Genomic DNA, 15,651 nt, shown 5'->3' on the forward strand with positions numbered 1-15,651 from the left:
ATATTGAACCTCATTTTATTATTTTATTTGGAAGAATGTAAGTAGTGTTTGCTTTCATATTTGCTCTAATATTAAACCTCCTATTTTATTTTATTTTATTGGAAGAATTTAAGAAGTATTAGCATTTATATTGAACCTCCTATTTTGTATTTTTATTATTATATTTTATTTTATTTGGAAGAATGTAAGAAGTATTTGCTTTCATATTGAACATCCTATTTTATTTTGTTTTATTTATTTAATTATTTAATTATTTTTTTTTCTGGAAGAATGTAAAAGTATTTAATTTCATATTTTATTTTATTTTATTTTGAAAAATCTAAGAAGTAAGCTTTTATTTTGAACCTCCTGTTTTATTTAGTTTTATTTTATTATTTTATTTGGAAGAATGTAAATGTTTGCTTACATATTAAACCTCCTATTTTATGTTATTTTATTTGGAAGAATTTTAATAATTTAATAATATTTGCTGTGATATTGAACCTCTTGTTTATAAAATATAAGAAGTATAAGAATTTTATTGTATTATTTATTTATTTTTTGGAGAGCGGTGAACCTCTTATTTTGTTTTATTTTATTTTATTTTATTTCATTAGATTTTTTTTCTAAGAATTCAAGAAGTATTTGCTATCATATTGAACCTATTTTATTTTATTTTGTACTAAATTTTCAGTAGAAAATATTAAAAATATTAAATCTATTTTTCTTGTGCATTATAATACACCAACGACCAGGTTAAAATGCAATTTTTAATGCAATATTATAATAAACACAAGATGTAACAACCCTACTGTGAACATAAGTGGTTAGAAAAATTTTAAAATTGTCAATTTATGTTTTTCTCTATAAATTATAAAATGACTTTTGTAACCTTTTCACTTCGAAAAACTCTACTTTTAACTGTATTTTTCTATTAGATATTTTCTATTAGATCTATTACAGTATTACATCATATGGAGTAAGGAAACAATAACCAATTTTTACCATAGAATTTACCATATCATAGAAATTACGATATTTCTTATAGAATTATAGGCCCAGTTGTAGGTTTAAATTTACTATACACTCTTAAAAATAAAGGTTCCAAAAGAATGTTTTTGCAGTGATGCCATAGAAGAACCATTTTTGGTTCCCCAAAGAACCTTTCAGTGAACAGTTCTTAAAAGAACCCTTTTGAAAAACATTTTAAAAATCTAAAGAACCTTATTCAACTATAAAGAAACTTTTCTGCATTTAAAAGGTTCGATGGATGTTCAAGGTTCTACCTTTATTTTTAACAGTGTAAGGCAGAACTTTGCTTCTGAACAACCATCTCTATCGAAAGATTCTGTTATTTGGCAACCTAAATTAATTTTGATTCCTAAGTGTTTCAATTTGGGCGCCAGCGGCTTTCTAGCCATTTTATTATCTACAGCCAACGCTTGATTGAATGCACTGTAAGTGACCTCGTACGGCGGCCCGTCCGGCCCCGGCGGTGGCGAAATTGAGATGTCCCTCTTAAGACGGATGGCGATACCTCACACGCGTATCGCCCCGATACAATATTCCTGCCTGTCAAGCTGAAAATCGCACGACTAAACTAAGACAAATGGCTTCCACGGACACCAAGACAGCTTAATATTCGGCAAAGCTGAAAATGACATGACAGGAAGGGCCATTTGTCATTGCCTTTGGCTTCACGGCATGTGTGGACATAGATAAAGATGCATATTACTTGGACCGCCACATTAGACCGTCGTTTTCGGAAAGGAGCGAGCTGTGAATGATGCATTAGTAATGTTGTTAGTGCCGGTGTCACATAATTTTCCTTCATTCGCTCGTACGCTTTTCATTACACGAGTAAACAGTTGATGTGATTCCAAAATGCACGTAAATCTGGAGGAGGGATTATATATTTTTAGAAAGCCTACCGCCGGCAAATGCCTGCCGTTCCCCGTCCCATTTAGTCGAAGCAATAAAGACGACCTTTTGTTTTCGCTGTACGCTTGGCTACGACCAGTGCCAGAGATGTTTTGTCGGACTACAAGAAGCTCTTTCTTTCATTGTGTAGATGCACAAAACAAAAAAATGGTCGGGCGTCAAGCTAAAACAATGGATCTAGTGTTTCTCTTAGTTAAAAAAGACATAAACACAGCCGCCAACTATCTATGCTTAATAGTTGTGCTAGTGTTCGTTCAGCTGGCTCACAATTACGTGCAAAGAAACTAAGCCTGGTGAGAAGGAACAAACTGTGATTTTTATCAAGTCTACATGGTCATTTTGTTGCTTTAGAAGCGTTGGGTTTGTTCCCTCCTGCTGTGACGATTGCTAGCAGCCTCTAGCTGTTATCAAAATCTTTAGCGATCCATAAAAACAACATTTTGCTTTTGTTCCATATCATAAAGGCAACGTGTTGCCCTTTTAATGAGTCAAAACTGGATTAGCTTGACATGTTGAGCAACATTGCGGTGAAGACCTCGCTTTATTTACTGCAAACAGCAAGCTAGCTACTGTAAACATTTCTGGGAACGAGCCCGGATGAGGCACACATGAGCGTTAGTGCTTTTTCTCTTCTCTTTCTGATTGCTTTATGCTCAGTGGTTGCTCTTTCATAGCTCAGGAGACTTAAATTGGGCTTTGGGTGAGGTTTATGCATCTGTGTTTCTCCTCAAATGTGTTAGACATGCTTTCATGGCAATAAATTGTCTTTTTTTAAAAAGGCTGAAGCTGTAAATAAAAATAAATGTGGATTTGAAAACTTTGAGTTTATTGAGATCATTGACCTGATTTCATACTTTTGTGATTTCTGTTTATTTTTATAGTTTAGATTATTTCATTATATTATGTAACATATAATTATATTATATTTGTGGATTAAGATCATTTTATCTTTGAAAATTTTAATGAGAGTTAACAGAGTTTATATTACGGTCGTTGACTTAATTTCAGACTTTTGAAACTAGGAGGCGTGTGATTACTATATATTATTTTTTATGATATTATGTAACCTAATATTACATTATATGTGACCCTGGACCACAAAACCAGTCTTAAGTCGCTGGGGTATATTTGTAGCAATAGCCAAAAATACATGGTATGGGTCAAAATTATTGATTTTTCTTTTATGCCAAAAATCTTTAGGAAATTAAGTAAAGATCATGTTCCATGAAGTTTTTTGTGAAATGCCTACTATAAATATATCAAAATGTAATTTTTAATTTGTAGTATGCATTGTTAAGAACTTAATTTGGACAACTTTAAAGGTGATTTTCTCAGTATTTAGATTTTTTTGCACCCCCAGATTCTAGATTTTCAAATAGATGTATCTCGGCCAAATATTGTCCTATCCTAACAAACCATATATCAATAGAAAGCTTATTTATGAGCTTTCATATGATGTATACATCTCAGTTTTGTAAAATTTAACCTTATGACTGATTTTGTTGTCACATATTATATTATATTTGTTATTTCGGAGGACTTTAATAAAAGATATTTGAGGTTATATTGAGATCACTGATGTTTTAAACTATAGGAGTCATGTTGCTATAATTGATATATTAGTTATATTATATTAGAGCTGTCACTAACGATTATTTTGGTATTCGAGTAATCAGTGGATTATTCTAATGATTAATCAAGTCATTGTAAACTATAATATTTTTGTGGTAATAAAAATAGACCTAAGCAAACAATAGCCTTTAAACTTAAAATACATATGTAATAGCAATGAGGCAATATTTTATTTTATTTTATTTTATTTTATTTTATTTTATTTTATTTTATTTATTTTATTTTATTTTATTTTATTTTATTTTTTATTTTATTTTATTTTATTTTATTTTATTTAGAAGAATTTAAGAATTATTTGCTTTCATATCTACCCTCCTATTATACTTTGTTTTATTGAATTTTATTTTATAGGTTTTATTTTATGTTACTGACTTTTGAAACGATAGAAGGCATGATTACTGTATATAATTCTTTAATATAATGTAATTAATATATACTGTAAATTATAAGAGAGCTGTCACTAATGATTTTTTTTGGTAAGTGAGTATTCGGTCGATGATTAATTGAATAATTCTGATTAATTTTTTGTGGTAATAAAAAGAGATCTAAGTAAACAATAGACTTTTAATATATTACCTAAAATACATATATAATAGCAATGAGGCAATAATAATTCATATAAAGTATCAAAAGCAAGTCATCATATGGTTTTACTGATTACAACAAATGACTGCATGAAATTTATTTTATTTAGAAATATTCAAGAAGTATTTGCTTTCATATCAAACCTCCTATTTTACTTTGTTTTTATATGTTGTATTTTATGTTACTAACTTTTGACACAATAGGAGGCTTGATTACTGGATATAATTCTTTAATATAATGTAAATAATAAATACTGTAAATTATAAGAGAGCTGTCACTAATGATTATTTTGGTAAGTGAGTATTCGGTCGATTATTCTGACGATTAATCGAGTAATCAAATAATTCTAATGAATTTTTTGTGGAAATAAAAAGAGATCTAAGTGAACAATAGACCTAAAGGAATTACCTTAGAAAAATTACCTAAAATACATATATAATAGCAATGAGGCAATAATAATTCATATAAAGTATCAAAAGCAAGTCATCATATGGTTTTACTGATTACAACAAATGACTGCATGAAATTTATTTTATTTAGAAGTATTCAAGAAGTATTTGCTTTCATATCAAACCTCCTATTTTACTTTGTTTGACAGACAAATAATGCAGCCACTGTAGTTCCTAGTTTTCTTCTAGATTATATTGTAGTTTGTATGGTTAATATTTTTTATGTTTAACAAAAGGTAATTGTGTTTGCACGAGGGGACATTTTCTCCAATCTGACCCTCAAATGAAATTAATTTTTGACACTCCTGCTCTAATGAGTGATTTTTCTATTCTATACGACTGTTCCTGAAGAATGAGTCTGTCAATGCTGTATACAGTCTGTATAAGCAACAGTACAGATAATAAAGCTGTACAGCTAAATGACTATCCACATGTGAAATATGGTTTTCTGCACAGATTTAACAGAACACAGTGTGCTGAGTTGAAGGAAACGGTCCCATGCTGGTTTGCTAGAGGCTGCACAGAAGTTATGACCCATAAATGGCCCCAACGAGAGATGATTTATAGAAATAAAAGTGTGTTGACAGGCTAACTACCTCAGAGCTGCTGGGTGACTAGCTGTGTTTGCACTGTGGGTGGCACATCCTCACCCTGATATTCACTGAGATAAGACTGATCTGAGAACAGTTTGTTTTTCTTTAAAATGCCAAAATGAAAGGTCTGAACAGGGGAAGTTGGCCTTAAATGACCACAAACAGGCTCATGAAACACATGGTTCCTTTACCGTGACTAACATGTAGTGTTTGTCTATTATTATAGGTCTTATGCGTCAACCCACCGTGATATGAGTCATCCCACATTCCTGGGGTCACTTTAAATAACTTTACTTGCCTTCGGATGCAAAGAAATTGGGCTATTATTGAAATCAAATATGAAATGAAAAAGTAAAACCTAGCCAGAACTACAGGTGCTAAACATAGATGTGGGATGTGGACATTTCCAGATGAAGTGTAGGACGGCAGGATCACCTTCCGTGCTGAAGCCAATTCTTGATTAACAATTTGTCTAAATGCATTGTTTTGCTAGGCTAAACCTGTGTGATAAGCTGTTCACCACATGTCAGACACAGAGTAAATGAATGAATAGATGTAGATTTCATTTATGCTGCTATGCTGTTCTGAGTGTTTTTTGTGTTGCTATGCAGTTGCTAGGCTGTTCTCTGTTTTTTTTTTGTGTTGGCATGTGGTTCCTATGCTGTTCTGAGTGTTTTTTTGTGTGTTGCTATGTAGTTGCTAGGCTGTTTTGACTGTTTTTATTGTAATGCTATGTGGTATAAGCATTTGCTAGGCTGTTCGGAGGGTTTTTCTGTGTTGCTGTGTGGTTGCTATACAGTTCTGAGTGTTTTCTGTGTTGCTACTGTATGCAGTTGCCAGGCTGTTCTCAGTGTTTCTTGTGTTGCTATGCGGTTGTTATGCTGTTCTGAGTGTTTTCTGTGTTGGTATGCAGTTGCTGTGCTATTGTATTGAGTGTTTTTATGTTGCTATGTGGTTGCTAGGCTGTTCTTACTGTTTTTTGTGTTGCTATGCAGTTGATAGGCTGTTCTCAGTGTTTTTTTGTTCTGTTCTGAGTGTTTTTTTGTGTTGCTATGCAGTTGCTGTTGTTCTGAGTGTATTTTTGTGTTGCTATGTTGTTGCTATGCTGTTTGGAGTGTTTTGTTGCTATGCAGTTGCTATGCTATTTGTAGTGTTTTTGTGTTGCTATATGGTTGCTATGCTGTTCAGAGTGTTTTTGTGTTGCTATGCAGTTGCTAGACTGTTCTGAGTGTTTTTGTGTTGCTATGCAGTTGCTAGACTGTTCTGAGTGTTTTTGTGTTGCTATGCAGTTGCTAGACTGTTCTGAGTGTTTTTTTGTGTTGCTATGTGGTTGCTATGCTGTTCGGAGTGTTTTTGTGTTGCTATGCAGTTGCTAGACTGTTCTGAGTGTTTTTTGTGTTGCTATGCAGTTGCTAGACTGTTCTGAGTGTTTTTGTGTTGCTATGCAGTTGCTAGACTGTTCTGGGTGTTTTTATTTTGTGTTGCTATATGGTTGCTATGCTGTTCGGAGTGTTTTTGTGTTGCTATGCAGTTGCTATGCTGTTCGGAGTGTTTTTTTGTGTTGCTATGTGGTTGCTATGCCTTTCGGAGTGTTTTTGTGTTGCTATGCAGTTGCTATGCTGTTCTGAGTGTTTTATTTGTGTTGCTATGCAGTTGCTAGACTGTTCTGGGTGTTTTTATTTTGTGTTGCTATATGGTTGCTATGCTGTTCAGAGTGTTTTTGTGTTGCTATGCAGTTGCTATGCTTTTCGGAGTGTTTTTGTGTTGCTATGCAGTTGCTATGCTGTTCTGAGTGTTTTATTTGTGTTGCTATGCAGTTGCTAGACTGTTCTGAGTGTTTTTGTGTTGCTATGTGGTTGCTACTGTATGCTGTTCGGAGTGTTTTTGTGTTGCTATGCAGTTGTCTGAGTGTTTTTTTTTTTGCGTTGCTATGCAATTGCTGTGCTATTCTGAGTTTTTTCTGTTATGTGGTTGCTATATAGTTCTTAGTTTGTTGTGTTGCTATGCAGTTGCTGTGCCATTCTGAGTGTTTTCTGTGTTGCTATGTGGGTTGCTATGCTATGCTGAATGTTTTTGTGTTGCTATGTGGTTGCTATGCTGTTCTGAGTGTTGTGTTGCTATGCAACTGCTGTGCCATTCTGGGTGTTTTCTGTGTTGCTATGTGGGTTGCTATGCTGTTCTGAGTGTTTTTGTGTTGCTATGCAACTGCTGTGCCATTCTGGGTATTTTCTGTGTTGCTATGTGGGTTGCTATGCTGTTCTGAGTGTTTTTGTGTTGCTATGGAGTTGCTTGGCTGTTCTCAGTGTTTTTTGTGTGTGTGTTTCTACATGATTTCTGTAGTGTTCTGACTGGTGTTCAGTAAGTCCCTGTATGGTGTCTATGAACTTTATTGTGTTTATTTGTAGTTGCTCATTTTTGTGTGTTTGTTACTGTGAAGGTAAGTGTTATAGGTAGTTTTTAGTGTGTTGCTTGACAGTTGCTAGGACTTTCTTTTTCTTTTTTTTTTTTTGTTTAAACGTTTGATTTGGCAAATACTGTTAATAAGTCTATCCATCAGATGATTCCATTTATTTGAAGAACGGTTGTATTTGTTCTGCAACAAAAGCAGTTCTGACAGCTCTGACATGTTAAGCTTATGTATATATTAGGGGTGGAACGGTACATGTATTCGTTTCGAACCGAATCGGTACGGGGGTCACGGTTCGGTGCATGAATTTAAACGGAGAATACACGGTATGAAAATAAAAAAAAAACTTGCCTGCAAAATAATTAATGTAATGCGGAACTACTGTTAAATACGCGGGTTCTTTAGGGACAGCTAATATTTATCCCCGCTTTAGCTCTGAAGCTCTGATTGGCGTCGATGCAGCCGAGCTCCGCCTATGTATGCGCTCTATCAGAGCCCGTCTACATTCTCTGGCACTCTGCAATTTTTTGTCAGCTCGACGGTCCATCATTGTGGTCCAGGGATTTCCTGAACTTTGATTTGTCAAGCCCCCATTATTTTGACGCTAATAGAAGAAACAATGCATGGAGACGCATAGGCTTGGAGCTAGAGCGCAGCTGATGGTTGCTTAGAAACGGCAGACGCTTCCGGAGCGCAAGCGCCCGAGCGCTTTGTTGATCAGGAAGAAAGCGAACGGCCCCTTAGATCGCAAGTTTGGGAAAACTTCGCTTTTCCAGTCAGTTACAGTAGTACAGGCGAGAGAGTGGTGGAAAAGACGAGGACTGTGTGTTGCCGTTGTTCAGCGGTTGTTGCTGGGTATGTGAGTGGAAATACATCTAATTGCCTTCTGCATTTTTGTTTTGCTTTTCCCTCCACTGTACCGAAATCATACCGAACCGTGACGTCTGAACCGAGGTACGAACCGAACCGTGACTTCTGTGAACCGTTCCACCCCTAGTATATATGCATATATAACCAGAGCTAAAACACACAGTACACAATAGATTACCTTTGCCCACAGTCATTAAAAAACACTGAACGGACAACCTGTGTCTCTCAGCACCATATGCTCTGTAATAAACAACTGTAGCAGTCGAGTGTTAAATTATGAGGATCTAATTATTTGTCTAGTTAGCAGGCCATTAATCTCCTGTTAATCACTCACAGATTTATAGTGATGTCATCAGAGCTCTGAAAACACACTCAATCAATAAGCACTCAGTCCTATAAGTTATTTCTAGTAAATCAATGGGTGCCCTATAGAGACCTTAAACAGCATAATTAGTCTGGGCAGATCAATAGTGTATCTCTCCCTTTCTCTCACTCTTTCTCTCAGTAACTCTTCAGGGAGTGAGTTGTAAAAGGGAAGAGGTCTGAAACTCCCAAAAGAAGGCAAAACAGAAGGTTTATATGTATAAAATACAAAGATTCTCTTTAAAGTTTATAGAATCAAAATGATCACTGATTGTTATCTAGCTGTTCTTGGTGCACCAAAATACAATTCCTTTCTGAAAGTCATTATGTAATTTGCACAGTGACTGTATTTCTACAATAGAGCAGTTGTCTCTCTGTGAATGTAATTAGTTGAGTCTTAATTACTCATTATTTCAATTGCACATGACTTTAAGTACTTAAGCTTACATATCAACATGCAATTTGCTGATTAGGGCAAACAAAGGCTGGGTGGTGTGAGGATATGCACCACCTGAGATAGACACACTGGTACAGAATCTGCTTCATTATTATTTACATGTGAGTCCATGTGAGAAATACAGCAGGGCATGTCCCATTCAGAGTTTAGATGCTTATGTCCGGTCGTTGAGCAAATTTGCAACTTGCCGTATTATTATAAAAACTAATATGTGCTTACAGGTGTGTGGCTCATGTTTTGTAATATTTGTTTAGTTTTGATTTTTTTTTTTTTTACTTAGTAGTTATATAATGTGACATCATTCATTTATGAATGATTGTTTGTTATGAATAATCTAAAGTTTTGGTTTGCATCTGAGTATTTCCAGAAAAAGAAAAAGTAATAAAATACAGTTCAAATGAAAAATATTCATCACAATTAATGTTCAATCCTTTTATATATTTAAAATATAAATGTATTAAATCATAAAATGATTTAAATGTTTTACAAATTATTGTGATTACCTATTTTCATTATTATTATTATTATTATTATTATTATTATTATTATTAGTTTTACTTGAAATGTGAAAGAACTTCAATATAAGGCGACTTGCAATATATGTATGTCAAGTTCCAATTAATAAATAAATAAATAAGATTAAAATCAAAATGGTTATTCACATTCAACAATTTCATTTTTTTGATTATTTATATTTTATATATTATATTTAATATTTACAAATGATAAATAATAATAATAAAAATACTAAGTAATAATAATATGTATATATCATAATTAAATATAAATATTAAATATAATATTTAAAATACAAATTGATTTAAATCATAAAATTAGTTAAATTATTTACAGATGATTGTGATGAACTTTTATTTTAATCTTATTTATTTTTATTTCCATTTTATTTGACACTTGAGGGAACTTCAATATAAGAATTATATTGACTTATATCTATATCAAGTAAAAAAAAGTAGTTCATCACAATCAACATTGTCAATAATTTTATGATTATTTATATTTTAAATATTATATTTAATATTATTGTACTTAAAATATGTATTTAAAAATATATATAGTTAATGATGATAATAATAATAATAATAATAACAATATGTATTTATTATATTTTAATTATATATTTTACATATTAAATATAATATTTTAAATAAAAATGGATTAAATCATAAAATTATTTAAATGATTTACAAATGATTGTGAACTATTTTAATCTTATTTTATTTATTTTTATTTATTTCCATTTTATTTAAAACTTGAGGGAACTTCAATATAAATATATGTACATCAAGTTCCAAAAAAAGATTAAAATTAAAATACGTAATCACGATCAACAATGTCCATCATTTCATGATTATTTTTATTTTTAAAATTATTTTTATATTTAAAATATTCATTAAAATGATTTAATAGTTTTACAAATGATTGTGATAAACTATTTTAATTTTAACCTTTCTTTGTTATTTTAGTTTTATTTAAAACTTAAAGGAACTTTAATATAAGACTTATTTTTACTGAAGTATTATTTTTTCCCCATGCAAAAATATCTGTTGTGATTACCGATACCATTGTGTAAATTTTCCCATGCTGTGATTAAGATTTTGGTCATATCTTCTCCCCTTGCAAACTTGTGAAAGATCCTAACAAGAAGTTGCGTAAGTTGACTGACATCTGCACTTTAACTCCAACCTTGCAGCATCGATAAATCCGTTGGTGGTGTGAATGTTACTGAGAAACGCTCGCTAGCGATGTGAACAGAGGTTATTAGTCCACGGGACCGTGAGCACTGATGCCAGTGAGGCGAGAGATGGCGAGAGGGCAGATGGTGAAGAGGTTGAACCGAGAGCTGCGCGCCGCCCCAGGCCTGTCCATATTGGGTCGACCTCGTTCTCATCTTCCTGTCGCCATCAAAGCACAGCAGCTCTTTTGACTAACAAGAATCGTCGTCCACAATACAGGGCGGTGTTGGTGCATATTCATTCTCACCATGTGTTATTTCTATCTAGACAGGGAATTTTGTGTCATTTCCATTTCAAAGCTGGAGAAGAAAGGCAAAGAGCACTTCTTTGTAATCACAGGGCTCTGAAATTGTATCCCAGCTCAGATACAAACATTAGGGAAATTCTTGAAGGAGCTTTTGTTGTTTCCTGATACTTTGCTCACTTACACCCGAGCCATTAACATCACCGGAGCCCCGCACATGATATATGATATGTTTTGCTTAGGACATTTTTGTGCGTCACCGCGGCTGTCACTATATGCGAGGCACCGTTTATCTCAAATGAGCAATAAAACCTCTCATTTGGTGCCGTTCTCCTAGGCCCAATTGCGCAATTATCCTCAATCGCCTTCTCAAGGTACGGCTTCACAGCCGAGGAAGGAAATTAACTGAGTTAGAAGACCAACAAACCACAATTGCTTCTTCTGAATACACAATTTAGCTTGGAGAAGAAATGCTGCCTGTCTAGACCCAGGTGATAATATCTGTCATATTCACATCCTATAAAGGAACTCATAAACTTACATAATGCCGTTGTGTTCTCCACATCACAGGTTTGTCCTCATATTCTCCCAGTCTATTAAATGAAGGTTATCTTCCACATGTGGAATAAAGTTTGTGGAGCAAATTATGAGGAAACTGACTGGTCAACATGAGTAACTCATAAAAATATTCATTTCTATTATTGTTTCCACTGGGTTTCCACACACACAAAGACTTTTGCTATTGCACTCATGTGTCACTTGAGTTTCAAAAAAGGTCTTAATGTTTTGTTCTACAAAAACCTGTACTATTCATATCCATTTATGACCCTGGATCACAAAACCAGTCATAAGAGTCTTTTTTTAAATTAAGGTGTGTACATCATCTTAAAATGCTAAATAAAGGATTTCCATTGATGTAAAGTTCGTTAGGATAGGACAATATTTGGCCAAGATACAACTAATTGGAATCTAAGGTTGCAAAAATTAAAAATATTGGGAAAATTGCCTTTAAAGTTGTTCAAATGAAGTTCTTAGCAATGCATGTGTGACCCGGGACCACAAAACCAGTCATAATGATCAATATAAATCACATAAAAGATTAATAAATAAGCTTTCCATTGATGTATGGTCTGTTAGGATAGGACAATATTTGGCCGAGATAGAACTAATTGGAATCTGAGGTTGCAAAAATTAAAAATATTGGGAAAATCGCTTTTAAAGTTGTCCAAATGAAGTTCTTAGCAATGCATATGTGACCTGTGTCCCCAAACCAGTCTTAAGGATCAATGTAAATCACGTAAAAATCATATAAAAGCTGAATAAATAAGCTTTTTATTGAAGTGTGGTTTGTTAGGATAGGACAATATTTGAAATTCTGGAATCTGATGTGCAAAAAAAAATATTGGGAAAATCGCTTTTAAAGTTGTCCAAATTAAGTTCTTATCAATGTATATGTGACCCCGGACCACAAAACCAGTCAGAAGGGTCCATATAAGTCATATAAAAGCTGAATAAATAAGCTTTCCATTGATGTATGGTTTGTAAGGATAGGACAATAGTTGGCCGAGATACAACTAATTGGAATCTGAGGTTGCTATAAAATCAAAATATTGGGAAAATCACCTTTAAAGTTGTCCAAATGAAGTTCTTAGCAATGCAATGTGACCCGGCTCCCCAAACCAGTCATTAGGGTCAATATAAATCATATAAAATCATATAAAAGCTGAATAAATAAGCTTTCCATTGATGTATGGTTTGTTAGGATAGGACAATATTTGGCAGAGATACAACTATTTGGAATCTGAGGTTGCTATAAAATCAAAATATTGGGAAAATCACCTCTAAAGTTGTCCAAATGAAGTTCATAGCAATGCATATTACTAATCAGAAATTAAGTTTTGATATATTTATAATAGGAAATTTACAAAATATCTTCATGGGACATGATCTGTACCTAATATCCTAATGATTTTTGGCATAAAAGAAAAATTTATTATTTTGACCCATGCAATGTAGTTTTGGCTATTGCTGCAAATATACCCGTGCTACTTAAGACTGGTTTTGCGGTCCAGGGTCACACATTACTAATAAAAAATACGTTTTAATATATTTATGGTAGGGTATTTACCAAATATTTTCATGGAACATGATTTTTGCTTCATATCCTAATGATTTTTGGTTTGCTACAAATGTACCCATGCTACTTAAGACTGGTTTTGTGGTCCAGGGTCACATTTTATAACAATATACTCATATGCATCAAAAACCATCAAACTTGTGAATTGTAGTTTTAAATGTAACTTTCCAAAAGTTTTTTTTTAAAAGAAGCATCTCAGACAGAGTAGTCTCACAAGCAACATTTAGTCAGTCCCAAAGTTTCACATTTAACATTTTCATGAAAGTAGTTTCCCCTCAAGCAAACGTAAACATGATTTGTGTCTTCCCACATGCCCTCACTAGGTCATCTTTGTGATCACATGAGCTTTTGGAGACCTTCGAGTTGCTTGTGAATTCATGCTTGTTGACTGAAGACCAAACCATGGCGTACTGAAGTTTCAAAGTTTCACAAATAACTTTTAACTCCCTCCTTCTGTGGGAAACCATCACACACTGTTGCTTCAAAGATCCAGAAACCAAAACACTCATCTGCAGATCTTTATCACCAACTTTTGACTCTTATACCGTCGTAAATATCACATGAGAACCCTATACAACCTGCACCGGCTTTAGTGCTGCATATTATATGCATGTAGCGACTATTAATAGCACATTTTCAGTTTTTTGCACTAATGAGCCACTGCCAGCCACCTATTGTGGCTTCACACTGGTCCTGCTTCACACTAACGTTATTGACCGACTCTATTTGTGCGTTCGAGTGGTCAGATAGGCTGCAATAAGCAGGCGTGTTATGTAAACATTGCAATGTGTCACTTTAAAGCATCTCGCCACTGATCTATAGTCCCGGCCGTACACGCAGCCATGAATCATGTGCGCGTCAAAGCCCACGCCGGCGAACACGCGTGACCCCGAAGCCGCATATATTGCGTCAGCACACGTCAGCGTGTGGGTTTAGAAAAGATGAGCAAAACCTAAATGGAAAGAGCGTTTATGGCGTTATTCCAGTGCTAGATGTACACGTTTCAGCTTCGCTCTGTATCTACATAACAGCACGGTCAAGCATGTTATAAAGTCAAAACAGTTCATGTCACAACACAGAGACGGTTGCATACTCACAGGAGTGGTTGGAGTCTGCAGGAGGCAAACAGTAGACCGTCTCTACTCTACTCTTCCTTCAGTGTGAAAGGGAGGAGAAAGAGGAGGAGGAGGGCGGCCTCCAGGTCTGGAGGCAGTCAGCGCACCGCCAGACAGATAATCCAAAACTGGAGGTGTCTTATTTAGTCTGCAGCACGCATTGCATGCGTGCATGCAGTAGAGAGAGGCACAGGCGTTAATCTCGCGTCCCTCTCAGCGCTCCCTCCTACTTCTGCTCATGAGAGACCCTACTGACAGGAGGAGATGCGGGGAAACATAACAGAAAATAAATAAAAAATAAAAACATACAGGAAGCAAATGTGTCTCTCTGAAGGATTTTATAATCACGCTGGGTCTCCACCCCCACTTGGCTGTCTCTCCTCCCCTATTGTTATAGCAACGGCCAATCAGAGCGCTTCATCACACAAGCCCTCTCTGCCTGCCGAGAGACTGTGATTCTTTCACACCGGAGCTTGTTCAATATGGCTGTGGACCAATAGTGTGTGTGTGTGTGTGTGTGTGTTGTGGATGCTGTTAATTAGCTGATCTGTCTAGTAGAAGGTTAAACAGTGTTTCACTGTACTCAGCTGTCAAACCTTTGCGTTTTTTCTTTTCTGCTTTGTGGTTTACCATCTTTCCATGCGCTTCGAAGAGAGATATCAAACACATCGGTGTAGACTAATTAGGGAACAGCTTTGAAAAAGTGCTGGTTTTCACTAGCTAGTCAGTCGTTGGTTTAGTTTAATAGAGGAGTGCTCTGTTAAAAGACTTCATTAGAGGTTATTATGTACTGATGAGTGTTCTTAATGAGCGTTGTTGTCTTGTTTTACGGTTTCATTTTTGAAAATTCCTAAAACAAGATAATTAAGTTGAAGCAACACTGGATAATAACACTATTAGGACTTGTTTTCATGCATTTTATCTCGAATAGAATATATTTATGATATTTACACGCTGACAAGTTTTGACTTATTGAATTATTTGTGTTTATGCTTTAAAAAGTTTAGACATCTGCCTGTGCAGTTCAAGATACACTAGTGTTCTCTGAAAACATGTCTTAAGAAGTGTTGCTGCTCATGTAAATTTATCTTGTTTTAAAGAATTTTAAGATGTTCTACTTGGACT

The 15,651-nt window shown here is 34.4% G+C and overlaps 1 protein-coding gene across 1 annotated transcript in view; it reads right to left on the minus strand.

Annotated features, from left to right (window-relative positions):
* The window catches only part of cdk18 (cyclin dependent kinase 18), a 102,565-nt gene extending 87,775 nt beyond the window's left edge, over nucleotides 1–14,790 (minus strand). The window contains exon 1 of the mRNA XM_073825718.1: nucleotides 14,509–14,790. The gene's annotated coding sequence lies outside the window, so the exon portion shown is untranslated. The remainder of the gene's footprint in view (nucleotides 1–14,508) is intronic.
* Between the last annotated feature and the right edge of the window lie 861 nt (nucleotides 14,791–15,651).

Source organism: Garra rufa, chromosome 20, assembly GCF_049309525.1.
Source record: "Garra rufa chromosome 20, GarRuf1.0, whole genome shotgun sequence".
NCBI lineage: Eukaryota > Metazoa > Chordata > Actinopteri > Cypriniformes > Cyprinidae > Garra > Garra rufa.